A 14,311-nucleotide genomic window follows, 5' to 3' on the forward strand; every position below is an offset into this window, starting at 1 on the left:
TCAAACGGACCCAGCCTTTTGGGTCTTAATTTCTTACAACCTCCTTTGAATGGCAACCCTTGGGTTGACAGCCACACCTGGTCCCCCACCCTGATGCTTTCACCTTCCCTTCTGTTTTTGTCTGCTTGCCTCTTATATTCCTCCTTAGCCCTGTTTAAGTTGAGTTGGAGCTGGCGATGGATCGCTTCCATTTCTTCCACGAACTGTTCTGCAGCTGGAACGCTCCAGTTCTCCCCCTCCCCCCCTGGGAAGGCTCTGGGATGGCACCCGTGATTAGCCAAAAAGGGGCTCATCCCCGTGGACACGTTCTCTGCATTGTTGTAGGCAAATTCTGCCAACGCCAGCTTCTCCACCCAATCATTCTCTCTGTCATTAACATAACACCTCAAATATTGTTGGAGAACCCCATTTGCTCTTTCCGCCTGCCCGTTGGTTTCAGGATGACGGGCCGTCGAGAAATTAACCTCTACATGCAGTAAGCTCATGAGCTTCCTCCAGAACCTGGAAGTAAATTGTTTCCCTCGGTCTGAAACCACCCTCAAGGGGGCGCCATGCAACCTAAACACATTCTCTACAAACAATTTGGCGGTTTCTTCTGCTGTAACCGCATGTGAGCAGGCTATGAAGTGGGCCATTTTAGTTAACAGGTCTACTACAACCATGATGGCTGTTTTCCCTCTAGACCTTGGCAGATCAGTCATGAAATCTATTGCCACTGCTTCCCACGGTCTCTCAGGTGTGGGCAGTGGTTCTAATAAACCAGCCGGCGCCTGCCTCTCCCCCTTGGCTCTTTGGCATTGTTCACACCCTCTCACATACTCCCGCACATCTTCCCTGACCTTGGGCCACCAAAATTCCCTGGTAACCAGCCACATGGTTTTGTGTTGCCCAAAGTGCCCTGCTGTGGGGCTATCGTGCAGCTGCTTGAGTACTTTCTCCCTCAATTCCCCTTCAGGTATATATAACGCTCCCTTATAATACAATGCCCCATTTCTCTCCTCAAAACCACCGGGTTTGTCTTCCTCCCCTCTGAGATCCCTGAGTTTCCCCTGGGCGTATGCATCCTGCACCGTACCCTCTACCAATTCCCTTTGCCCCACCAAAGTCGCCCCACACACCCAGCGGTCCTCTGGAATGATATGGGTTTCTTCGGGTGCTCCCTCCCCCTCCAAATATTCAGGTTTGCGTGAGAGAGCGTCCGCCCTAACATTCTCTGGGCCTGGCACATAACAAATCTCAAAGTTAAATTTGGAGAACTCTTGGGCCCATCTCAACTGCCTTTGGTTGAGCACTCGCGCCGTTCTCCAGTACTCTAGATTTTTATGGTCCGTGCACACTTGCACTTTATGTTGTGCACCAACTAGCAGATGCCTCCATCTCCGGAACGCCTCATGAATAGCAAGCAGTTCTCGGTCGTACACCGTGTAGTTCCTCTCGGATTTGTTCAGCTTCCGCGAGAAGAAGGCACACGGACGCCACTCCGACTCCTCCTTCCCCGGCTGCAGAAGAAGCACCGCCCCTATGGCTCTGTCAGATGCGTCTGTTTCAACCCTTAGCTTCTTTCGTAAATCCACATGCAGAAGTTGTTCTTCAGAGGCGAAGGCCCTTTTCAGTTCCTCAAACGCTCGCTCCGCCTCCGCCGTCCATACAAACTTCTTCTTACTGCTGAGACAGTCAGTGATGGGCGCCGTCAGATGGGCGAAGTTGCGGATGAACTTACGATAAAAGTTTCCAAACCCTAGGAACCTCTGCACATCCTTCTTGGTTTTGGGTGTTTTCCATTCCAGCACTGCCTGTACCTTGCCGGGATCCATGGCCAATCCCTTGTCTGACAGGCGGTACCCCAGGAATTCCACCTCCTTGGTATGGAACCGACACTTCTCCAGTTTGACCCACAGCCTGTTGGCTTGCAGTCTGCTCAACACTTCTCTGACGTCTCTCACATGTTGCTCCTCATTCTCAGAATACACCAACACATCATCTAGAAAGGCAACGCAATTCTTGTAGAGCAAAGGGCCCAGCACGTGGTTCATAAAAGATTGAAAACACGCGGAGCCTGCTTGTAATCCAAATGGCATAACAAGGTATTCAAACGCCCCCAAAGGGGTAAACATGGTGGTTTTCCATTCATCCCCTTTCCTTATGCGTATCAGGTTGTACGCCCCCCTTAGATCCAGCTTTGTGAAAATCTTTCCCTTCCTCACCATGGTCAAAATATCATCAATTCTGGGCATAGGGAACGCCACCGGTTCAGTCACTGCATTCAGCCGCCTAAAATCACATACAAGTCTCGGCTTGTCCGCATTTTTTTTGTCCACAAAGAACACTGGGCTCCCCCCTGCTGCTTTGGACTCTCTGATGAAGCCTCTCTTCAGGTTCTTGTCAATGAACCCTCGCAACTCCTGCATTTCCCTGTCTGACATGGCATACAACTTGCCCACGGGAAGCTGTGCTCCAGGGAGTAAATTGATCTGACAATCAAAGGGTCTATGAGGTGGTAGTTGGTCAGCTTCCTTCTCACTGAACACGTCGCTGAGATCTGCATACTGTGGTGGTACCTTCACCTTCCCCATTACTTCAGTCCCTGCTAGGGTGGCTTGGGCCCCTACTGAACCCTTCTCCCCTTTGCAGTGTTCTAGGCAATGTGCTGAACCAAAAGACACCACTCTTTGATGCCAGCCAACCAGCGGATCATGTAGAGCTAGCCAGCTCATTCCCAAAATAATGGGAGCGCCTCCCAGGGTGGCCACATTAAACGCTATCAGTTCTGTGTGCCTTGCCACCCTCATTATCATTGGGACAGTCTGCAAGCGGACTCCTCCTCCCAACAACTCCCTGCCATCAATCGTGGTCACCTGCAGGGGGTTGCTTAAAGGGATGGTCTGTATCTGGTGTTCAGCAGCAAACTCCTTGCTCATAAAATTGCAGGAGCTGCCTGAGTCCAATAGCGCCTTTATTTTTAGGGGGTGCCCATTCTGCAGCTCTAGCGACACTTCAATCACTAGAGCCGGTCGAGGAGCTTCTGGCACGGGCACTTTCACTGCTCTTTGGCCTGGCTGCAGTGCCCCAATTGTGGCAACCAGGCGTTGGCTTTTACCTGCTCCGCTCCCCCTTCTTCTCCCCCCTCAACAGCTCCCACCATCCCTTGCCATTCCTTCCTCTGGGGGCAGACTCTGGCAAAGTGGCCTGGCTGTTGGCAGAGATAGCATTTCCGGGGGCCCTTTCCCTCCTTCTTAGCTCCCTCGCTGGTTTTTGAAAATGCGCGCGCGCGCGCTGTTCCGATTTCCATCGGCTCTGCCGGCGGGAAAGCTGGCTCAGGAATGTCTGGAATGCGGAACTCCTTCCAACGTTCCCCTCTCCCTTCCCGCCTCTCCAAGGCTCTTGCCTCCTGCCGCGCTCCTATGGTCAGCGCAGATTTGGTCAGCTGATCCATAGACTCCGCCCTGGGGCTCCGTGCCAGCTCGTCTTTCACCCCCGAAGAAAGACCTTCTTCAAATAGCATTTGAACGGGTGCCGCCGATAAATCCCAACTCAGTCTGTGAATCAGCATGGTAAACTCAGTCCAATATTCACGGACAGATCGACTCCCCTGCTTACAAGCCATTAGCTGTCTGCGCACCACCCCTTCCTCAATATCGCTGGAAAACATGATATCCATTGCACGAAAGAACTTCATTGTGTCCTTTAGTATGTCATTGTGCGTTGCCATTAGGGGTCGAACCCAGTCTCTAGCCCCTTTCTCAAGATGCCCAATTACAAAAGCAACTCGCGATTCCTCATCAGGGAACTCATCGAACTGCACATTAAGGGCATATTGCATCTCTGTCCTAAAAGCATGGTAGTCCTTGGGGTCCCCCCCAAATTTCTGCACCAATCCTGGTACCTTTCTGGGGAATTGAGTGGCTCTCCCCTTCTTGTCTGCATCCTGAGCCCTTCTCTCCTCCAGCCTCGCCGTCTGCAGGGCCAGTTGAACCTCCAACGCTCGGTATCTATCTTCCAAGCTTGGACCAGCTCCAGCCCCTGCTCCTCCGGTTCCGGTTGGTTCGCTCATGATGCCTTCTCTTGCACAGGCAGCGTACAAAGACTGTCGGACTGCTGTGAGGGTTTGATTAGCTGCTTGTGCGTGAAAACGTGCTCCCTCAGAGTTTGTGCGCCCCCACAAACCTCCGTGTGTGACGGAGCTCCTCAGACATGTCTGCTCTAGTCACTAGTAGAGTCCGACAGTGGCTGCCTGCGGAAGCGTTTCCAGCAAAGAAGTTCCTTAACGGAAACGCGTCTCCTGGACTCACGGCGTGACAGTTTCCTGCGAGGTATGGGTCTCCCTATGGGAGACTCCGATACCTCCCCACTGTTCTCGCTGGAAGCCTCCCTGAGCCCTCCCTCCTGCTCGCATTCCCTCAGAGACCCACTCCTCCCCCTGCTGGTCCCTGCTTCAGCAGTTGAGTCTCTTTCATCCTGCCTGAGTCCCTCCACCACCTGATGCTCTGATGGCAGTTCCCTGACACATACCTTCCATCATTTCTACGATGAAAATAGGGGCATCCTCAGGAAAAGCAGGACATTCTGGGATCAAATCAGAAAGTGGGACAGCTTCTGTAAATCCCAAACTGTCCCTGGAAAATAGGGACATTGGAGGTTCTGCAACGCTTTAATATGGTTCGTGACAATTGAAATGTGGTCATTTTGTAATGTGTTTAAAATTGTATGTTTTGGGGGGAGGATTTTTAAAGCCATTTCCTTTTAGAAGAGAACAGTTGTTGGATTAATGCAGAATTAGAAAGGGGTATATTTATGAAAAAGCCATCACCTTGCCAACAAAGGTCTGTATAGTTAAAGCTATGGTTTTCCCAGTAGTGATGTATAGAAGTGAGAGCTGGACCATAAAGAAGGCTGATCGCCGAAGAATTGATGCTTTTAAATTATGGTGCTGGAGGAGACTCTTGAGAGTCCCGTGGACTGCAAGAAGATCAAACCTATCCATTCTTAAGGAAATCAGCCCTGAGTGCTCACTGGAAGGACAGATCCTGAAGCTGAGGCTCCAATACTTTGGCCACCTCATGAGAAGAGAAGACTCCCTGGAAAAGACCCTGACAGAGGACGAGATGGTTGGATAGTGTTCTCGAAGCCAGCAGCAAGAGTTTGACCAAACTGCGGGAGGCAGTGGAAGACAGGAGAGCCTGGTGTGCTCTGGTCCATGGGGTCACGAAGAGTCGGACACAACTAAATGACTAAACAACAACAACAAAGATGATAATGTAAAAGTTATATGGACCATTTCCATCCCTTTTGAAGAGGCCACTCCAGCCACAAAGAACATATGAAGAAGCCCTTCTGGTCCGGCATCCTTTTCCCCAGGTTCCTATGAAAGGCCCTCAAGCAGGACATGAGGGCATTTTTTTTTACAAAAATAATTGGGCATTTCTATTTGCAGCATAGAAAGAAGCATGCTACTGACTGAGGCAGGTACTTCCATTCTATTTATGGGAAGCTTCAAGAAAGTCTCACTTCGGTTATTACAGCTTGATTACTTTTCATTTCTGTCAATTTGTGGATGACTTATGCCCTGAAGCTTATGGGTTTATGTCTCTGGCAGTTTTATCCTCTCTAATCTGTTCTCATTAGCCTTCTGTAATTCTTTTCTCCATCCAACTAAGCTCTTGGCTTCTATGTTCTGCGGTCATGAGGTTTATGGTATTTGGCCAAATAATATCTGGTACTTGTGTAGCTTTTTCAAAGCTATCAAGTTGTCTTGAAGAGTGTACAGCTACACATTTTCTGGTCTCTGTGGGGCCCCAGTTCACCTACTCAGAATTTGCCTTTATATCATGTGTTTATCTGATGGGTGCATTTTAGGTGGGGAAAGGATATAATTCTGTGTGGTCTGTTTCATCCACTACAGTGGTACCTCGGGTTACATACGCTTCAGGTTACACACTCCGCTAACCCAGAAATAGGGCTTCAGGTTAAGAACTTTGCTTCAGGATAAGAACAGAAATCGGGCTCCGGCGGTGCGGCAGCAGCAGGAGGCCTCATTAGCTAAAGTGGTGCTTCAGGTTAAGAACAGTTTCAGGTTATGAACGGACCTCCAGAACAAATTAAGTACTTAACCTGAAGTACCACTGTATAGTCATAGTTATACCAGCAGGGTCGGATTTAGGTTTGATGAGGCCCTAATCTACTGAACATAATGGGACCCTTAATATGTCCAGCTGTACTTTGTCAACAACAAGTTGTTGCTGTTTTTTCTGTTGAATATATGCTACATGGTTTTGCAGAAACAGCTCTGAAACTTTGCCTGCTAATGGCTTGGCTCCCATTAGAAAACTCCCCCCTCTTTTTTTATACTGACAACAGTGAATCAATAATAATCAGTTGTTACAAGACACTTGACAACACAATTTAGCACCTCGTGGAATAAAGTCTACATCTGCAAAGAATTTGATATTTTTCAGGTCAATTTTTATCCTCGTCTACATTTATTGTTGTGAGAGTGGATAATTATGTGCCTTTGATCAGTGGCATGTTTACTTATCATTATTCTACAAGTTGGTATAACTAAAAGATTCCTACCACCCCACCACCTGAAAGAAAAAACTATAGAATCTTGTCTATGGAATAGATTTTTCAAAGTTTTATTTGATATTTGTTGTTAATGATGGCTGTATATATATTCCTTATTAATTGGTCTGCATATTGTGGACCCTCTCACAGTGACCTCTACCCACGGAGCAAGGCCTAACATTTGAAGGTGAACCAACTGAACAGAACAATTGTGGGATTTGAAAACAGGCCACAACTTTATTGATTCCAGAGGTAGGTTGAATTTGACATAGGCATTGGTGGAGGGCTGACACATGACAGGGTTCAGCCTAGGATTGAGGGTCCTCTGCAAGATGCAGGTCTACATGGATGGCTCTCCCAAGCCACTGAGGGGAGCTCTATGGTCCATCTGCCACATGCCTTGGCTTTAGGACAGAGACTTCTAGGGTACCTTGCTGTCAGGCGCCCAGGCTGCTGTCTTGAAATAACAACAACAACAACAACAACAATTTATTATTTATACCCCACCCATCTGGCTGGGTTTCCCCAGCCTTTCTAGGCGGCTGCCAACCAAATATTAAAAACACGATAAAACACTGAACATTAAAAACTTCCCTAAACAGGGCTGCCTTCGATGTCTTCTAAAAGTCAGATACAGTGGTACCTCGCAAGACGAATGCCTCGCAAGACGGAAAACCCGCAAGACGAAAGGGTTTTCTGTTTTGGAGGCGCTTCGCAAGACGAATTTCCCTATGGGCTTGCTTCGCAAGACGAAAGCCCATAGGGAAATCTCCGGGGACCTCTTTTAAATGCTGGTGGTGGGGAACAAAGCCTTTCTCCCCCTCCGGCCTTCAGAAGAGGTCCAGGAAGGCCGGCGGGAGCCGAAAGGCTTTGCTCCTCACCGCCAGCATTTTAAAAGCAGTCCGGGATAGCAGGGAAGCGCTTCCCGCTATCGCGGACGGCTTTTGAAGGCAGGCGGGAGGGAGCAAAGACTTTCGCCCCCCGCCCGCCTTCAGAAGAGGTCCTGGACTCCTTCTGTTCCTCCTCCCGCATTGCAGCGACGCGCCTGTCCTGGAAGCCGAAGGAGGAACAGAAGGGTCTCCTCCTGTTCCTCCTCCCGCTTCACAGCGATGCGCCTGTCCAGCGAAGCCCGAGGAGGAACAGAAAGGTCTCCTTCTGTTCCTTCTCCAGCTTCGCTGAAGGGGCGCTGCGCCCTCTCCCTCTCTGCACAGCGCCTCTCCTGTGAAGCAGAGGCGCTGCACAGAGAGAGAGAGAAGGCGCAGCGCCCCTTGAACGACGCGCCTGTCATGCAAAGCCAGAGGAGGAACAGAAGGGTCTCCTCCTGTTCCTCCTCCTGCTTCGCAGCGACGCGCCTGTCCAGCGAAGCCCGAGGAGGAACAGAAAGGTCTCCTTCTGTTCCTTCTCCAGCTTTGCTGAAGGGGCGCTGCGCCCTCTCCCTCTCTGCACAGCGCCTCTCCTGTGAAGGAGAGGCGCTGCGCAGAGAGAGAGAGAAGGCGCAGCGCCCCTTGAGCAACGCGCATATCAAGCGAAGCCGGAGGAGGAACAGAAGGGACTCCTTCTGTTCCTTCTCCAGCTTCGCTGAAGGGCGCTGCACCTTATCCCTCTCTGCGCAGCGCCTCTCCTGTGAAGCAGTCTTTGTCCCTCCTGCCTGCCTTCCCAGGGGCTTTTACATCGCCCCGGACAGCGGAGAAGTCCTCCGCTGTCCCGGGCGATTTTAAAATGCCGCCCGCCAGCATTTTAAGATCGCCCCGGACAGCGGAGAAGTCCTCCGCTGTCCCTGGGTTTTTTAAAATGCTGGGGGTGGGAAGAAAAGCCCTTGTCCCCCCCCCAGCCTTCAGAAGAGGTCGGGGGACAGACTGTCCCCGGACCTGGTCTGAAGGCGGTTTCCATAGGAACGCATTAATTGATTTTCAATGCATTCCTATGGGAAACCGTGCATCGCAAGACGAAAAACTCGCAAGAAGAAAAAACTTGCGGAACGAATTAATTTCGTCTTGCGAGGCACCACTGTAGTTGCTTATTGCCTTGACATCTGATGGGAAGGCGTTCCACAGGGTGGGTGCCAATACCGAGAAGACCCTCTGCCTGGTTCCCTGTAACCTCACTTCTTGCAGCGAGGGAACTGCCAGAAGGCCCTCAGCACACAAGTCGTAATTAGCTTGAAGATTTCAATACAAACAATTAGCGTCTGTCGTTCTAATCACGCATCTGTGACTTATGAGTCAGTTGACCCTTCTGGGGAGTGTTTCCATGTCCTGCAGAATATCGTGAACCTATGACCCTTATGTTTCCAGCTTTGTTTTCTAACTAAGACCTTTCCCATAACCTGCTCCTTGGGCTCCAGGGGTTAATTAACTCCCCTTCCAGTGAGGAACTGCCCCTCTTCCTGCTTTCCAAACCTGCCAGTGTTTCTTGAGAGAGTTGGCATTTCTCTACCCCACTCTCTGCATTCCTTTCATTATCAATTCAAGGGGGAGTTGCTATGCGGCTGCTTACAGCTGTCTGAGAGGAATGTGATTCTCTCTCTTGCTGGCTGCTTCTTAACTCATCGTGGGCTCCTATACCTTGGGCAGAAGTGTTCATTCTGTGGTGGGGATGATGCACCTGGGAAAACAAACTAAGCAGGCTTGGGGAGAGGTATGGCTGAGATGGGAATGCCCCCTGAGCAGAAGCCCAAGCACCAAACAGAGAGGCCTGGAGGGCTGCATTTGGCCTCTGGGTCTGAGTTTCCCCATCCCTGATCTACAAAAAAATATGGAACACCATGGCAGGTGGACACTGAGTGGAAATTTATGCATGGGGAAGAGCAGGGCTGGCCCAAATAATTATGCAGGCTGAGACTAAGGACAAGATGGTACCCATCCTTCATCCCACAGACAGAAATCACCTGGGCTAGAAGATGACTCTTATTTTACACAAGATAGGAGAGGGTCCTCCACCAGAAGGTTTGTTTAAGAGCTGGTAAGTAGGTTGTGTGGAACACATAGCTCTGTCTTCCAACAGAAGGGAACTGCATAGGAATTTAGGAGGAACAGCAGGAGAGCTGCCGCTGTTGCCCCCCCTCCCAGCACTTTCCACTCTGACAATTGTTCCTTGGTTCTCATTACCCTCTTCAGAGTTCCAGGGTACAATATGCTCACACACATATTGGTGAAATTAATGAACACAGCTAAGTTAGGACCATTAATTTCAATATTTGCACTCGGAGTAAAATGTAGTTGAATACCACAGTGCCTATCATAATAAAGCTCAATGCCTCTTTCTAATTGTCTTAATTAATCCCCATGCCCTAATATTTCAAGGAGCATCCTGCTATTAAGTCATGTGAGATAGGAACTGAGCTATTCCTTATTAAATTATTTGGGCATTTAGTCTACAAATGCATTTAGAGGGTGAGATATTCCACATTAACCTCTAGCCCTAATGCTAGTAGCACACTGGAAAGAACAGGTGCATTTTGTCTTTCCTCTAATTGCAGGAAATGTAAAAGTAACTTTTTTGTAATCACCTGAAATCTGATTTTTTTTTAAAAAAAGGAATCAGTAATAGCAACACTTGCCTAGCAATTATTTGATCAGTAGGTGGTTGAAGAGTGTTCTTATATTCCACCTGCATTCAGCTTTTAATTTGATTGCACTTTTGACATTAGCTTCCCATATAAAATAAATGGGGGAAATTTCCTCTGTCTTCAGGATTATATTAAATAAAGGGAAAAGGCTGCGCTTATTTGCATCATTAAGATGCTCTTTGAGGAAAAACTACAACACAGCAATTTGCAGTAATGAGTTTATAGTGATACAAGGAAGTCATACCAGGAATTTGAATCTTATCTACATTCCCCCTTTTAAACATTTAAGTATATCCTTTGTAAGGAGGTTTGTTCTGTTCTTTCTTTTAAAGCTATCCATGTTGGCAGCCATCACTGCCTCACTTGGGAGTGAGGTCCATAATTTAACTATGTGTTCTGTTAAGAATTACTTTCTTTTATCTGCCCCGAATATTCCCACATTCATCTTCATTGGATGTCCACATCGTCTAGTGTTATAAGAGAAATAGGGTTTCCCCCCCTCTATTCACTTTCTCTATGCATAATTTTATGAATTTCTATCATGTCATATCTTATTTGCCTTTTCTCTAAACTAAAAAGTCCCATTGTCTGCAACCATTCCTTCCTTCGGTTCCTACGGGTTTTTGTTTCACTGCTAACTCTACAAGTGATGGCAGCCTGGCCACTATTTTGCATTGTCCACAATGCCCTGAATTTAGCATCATTACGGAGCATTGAGCAGCAGGAATGGTGAACACCGCAAACGAAAATGGTGCAGAATATTGTTTAGGAGGGGCTTGGGGAAATGGCCCTTTCCTAAGGGGTACTGGATGAAGTCTTATCTCAAGTTCAAACCTTAAAGTCCTTGCAGTTGGTTTTGTTCTGCGGTTTGTGAACTCATCTCTTCTAGCAAGCGCCTGTACTTTAGTCCAATTAAGCTCTAATTAACAGGAGAACCTCTGCTTCTTAATGGCGTCGTCGGAGGGTTTTCGGCAGGTGAAGTGCTTTTGCATTCAGTGCCTCCCTGCCCCCCGCATTCCATGCCGGAGCGAGAGCCAGGTACCGAGACAAACTGCGAGTGAAACCTATTCCCCTCTGGGGAGGGGGGGGGGAGAAGAAGGGAAGTCATTGATATTTTAAAGGTGTAAAATGAGTATTGGGGGGATATTTTTTTAAAAAACAAAAACAATTGCCCCCTGTCCCTGGGGGAAATTTGCAAGGACAATTACTCTCAATCATCCTTATTTTTCCTTTGCCAACAATCTCCCGTTGTCATGGGGGCTGCTTCCATCAAGGAAGAGTGGAACCAGAAGCACCTTTCGTAAGGGGTATGTGTGAGGATATGAAAAATCTCATAAATATTGCCAAATTATCTCTCTCTTATACACACGCTCAAAAAACCAGACAAAAATAGATAATCTTGTTTCTCTTTCTGCCACTCACCTCCTTCTTTCTATACCCTTCTCTTTCACACGCCCATCCATGCACTCCTCGTTCCAAAAATCCAGGTGGGCTAGATCTATTATGCTAGCTGCCTGGCAGAGGGAGAGGGAGAGGTGATGAGAAAGTCAGTGCTGTGTAGATCAGTGTTTCCCAACCGGTGTTCCGCGGCACACTACTGTGCCGTGAGACATTGGCTGGTGTGCCGTGGGAGGGAGGCGGGCGAGTCGGGCGGTGAGAGGCGGCGGCGGCGAGGATCCGCGTCGAGCCGGGGGCGGCTCCGCGGTGGTGGTGCCGAGCGGCGGGGCAGCGCGTGCAAAAGGGAGGAGCGCGAGACAGCGGAGGAGGAGGAGGCCGGCATGTCCGGGCAGCAGCAGCAACAGCAGCAGCAGCAACTCCCGGCGACGGCTCCTCAAGCCCCGCCGCCGCCCCCTCCTCCGCCCGCTATCGCCGCCACCACCACAACAGCCGCCGCCGCCTCAGTTGCCGCCGTCCCTCAGTCCCTCGCTCTGCTGCCTCCTCCCACCCCCAAAGCTTGGAGGTTCCCCGGCAAGGGGGAGGGAAAAAACTTTCACTTTCGTGCGTCCCTCCCGGCGTGACGCTGCGCGCTGACGTCACGGGGCGGGGCTTTAATGGTGGTGTGCCGCGAGATTTTTTTTCAGTAAACAGGTGTGCCGTTGCCCAAAAAAGTTTGGGAAACACTGGTGTAGATACACTGATGGTATTCTGCACTTGCTCCGCAGATCTACTTGAACTGCACCAACCTCTACGCCAGCTCCCACTTTTCCTTCCAGTAAGAAACAGTGACACCCACCCTACCACCGCCAGAAACTAGTGGATCATTGGCTGCATCATTTCCAGCAAGCTGCTTCTACTCCATCCCCACATTTTCCACCCACCCAAGTCCTCCCACCAGCAGACTTCCTGTTCCATTCTCACCCTTACTGTGCTGGGCAGGTGGGGGCAAGTGGCTTCCTTTCCTCCCAGCCTAGCAGGGGACCATAGCAAGCTGTTAGGACACGAACAGAGGAACTGGCAGATCACTGTTCTTCCCATGTGCAGCAGCCCTTGATCAAAGAAGACACCAAGGAGCATTCGGGATCACACTAAAGAAAGCCAAAAGCTGAATTGATCCCGCAGGCTACCTGCATCTGCCATATATGTGACATAAATCTTTTTTCCTTTTCTTGTTTGTTTATTTCACACAGATCCAGAAAGCTCTTTGCAAAGATTCTGATGGGTGTGTAGTCCGTGCCGGATTTACATGTAAGCTAAACAAGCTATAGCTTAGGGCGCCACTCTCTTGCCCCCCCCCAAAAAAAAAAAATAAAGAAAAAAACCACTGGATGTACATTTCCAAAATATAAGACAAAAGACAAAACAAAAAATCATTTTAAGTTAGAGCTTAATAATTATTTCACTATTAAGATACCTCTTAATTGTATTTCACTATTAATATACTTCTTCTTAATTGTATTTCAGTTGAACAATTACTTTGATAAAATACATATTTTGTTATGTGCAAATGGCTTTAGATATCTATTAGGTCCATAAATTAAGCATATAGCATATATTCAACACAAAAACGAGCAACAATTTGTTGTTGACAAAGGACAGTTGGACATATAAAGGGCCCCATTACCTTCATTAGCTTAGGGCCTCATCAGACCTAAATCCAGCCCTGGGTGTAGTCCTAAATCCACTTACCTGGGAGTAAGTTCCATTGAATTTAACGAATCTAACATCTAGGAAGACATGCATAGGTTTATATTGCAAAATTGGTTTAGCATCTCTTTTTTTTTAAAAAAAAAAATGCTTTCCTAGAGTGCCTTTACATGGGTGAAACAAAATTGTAGTTAGTAGGCGTAGATGACACTGGCTGTAATCAATGGCTGGCTATGCAAAGTGACCTAGAGTTTGCAATAATTAAGGCTATTCTTCATGTTAGACCATGGCAGCGTGAGAGAACCTTGCAGGCTAATAACTAAATGAAACATTTACTAGCTCATTTTAAAGGGGTAGGAGGAAGCATACTCTAAAAGGAAGCAAACTTCAAGATGGAAGCAAAAAGGGAGGTGGGGGAAGAAGGGCAAAAGATATGTGTTTACTCAGAAGACGTTCATAACATAGGAAGCTCTCGCTTCTGTCATCTCAGTACTGTCTACACTGGCTAGTAGTGTTTCTCCAGGGTTTCAGAGACTGGGTAATCCCAGCCCAGCCTGGAGTGAAGATATAGTTTGCATCAGTGCTGCAACATTGTCCCATTTGACGTACATAACTTAGTTTTCATGGGCTGAGGATCTGATTTGAAGCTATATAGGTCCAGGTCTGGTTCCTATCTGGATGGAAGTCCACACAGCAGGGCACAAGACTTTGAATCCGCATTCAGCTCATGCAGTGATCTTGGGCCAGCCACAGTCCCTTAGTCTAACCTACCTCACAGGGTTGTTGTGAGAACAAAATTAGGAGGGAGAGGACTATGTACCTGGAGCTGATTGGAGGAAAGGTGGGATATAAATGATATACCGTATTTTCGTATTTTTCGCCCTATAAGACGCACCGTCCCATAAGGCACACCTAGTTTTTTGGGGGGGGAAATAAAGGGGGGGAATTATTCCCCCCCCCCAGGCGTGGGGCTGGGGCGGCCTGAGCTTCCCCCGACCCCAGCCCCCAAACAGGCAGCTCTCTGCAAGCCGTGGGAGCCCAGCGCTGGCTCCCACAGCTTGCGGAGAGGTCTGCGAAGCCTGGACGCACTGATCTCAG

This window comes from Podarcis bocagei (genome assembly GCF_964188305.1).
Source record: "Podarcis bocagei genome assembly, chromosome: 8".
Lineage (NCBI taxonomy): Eukaryota > Metazoa > Chordata > Lepidosauria > Squamata > Lacertidae > Podarcis > Podarcis bocagei.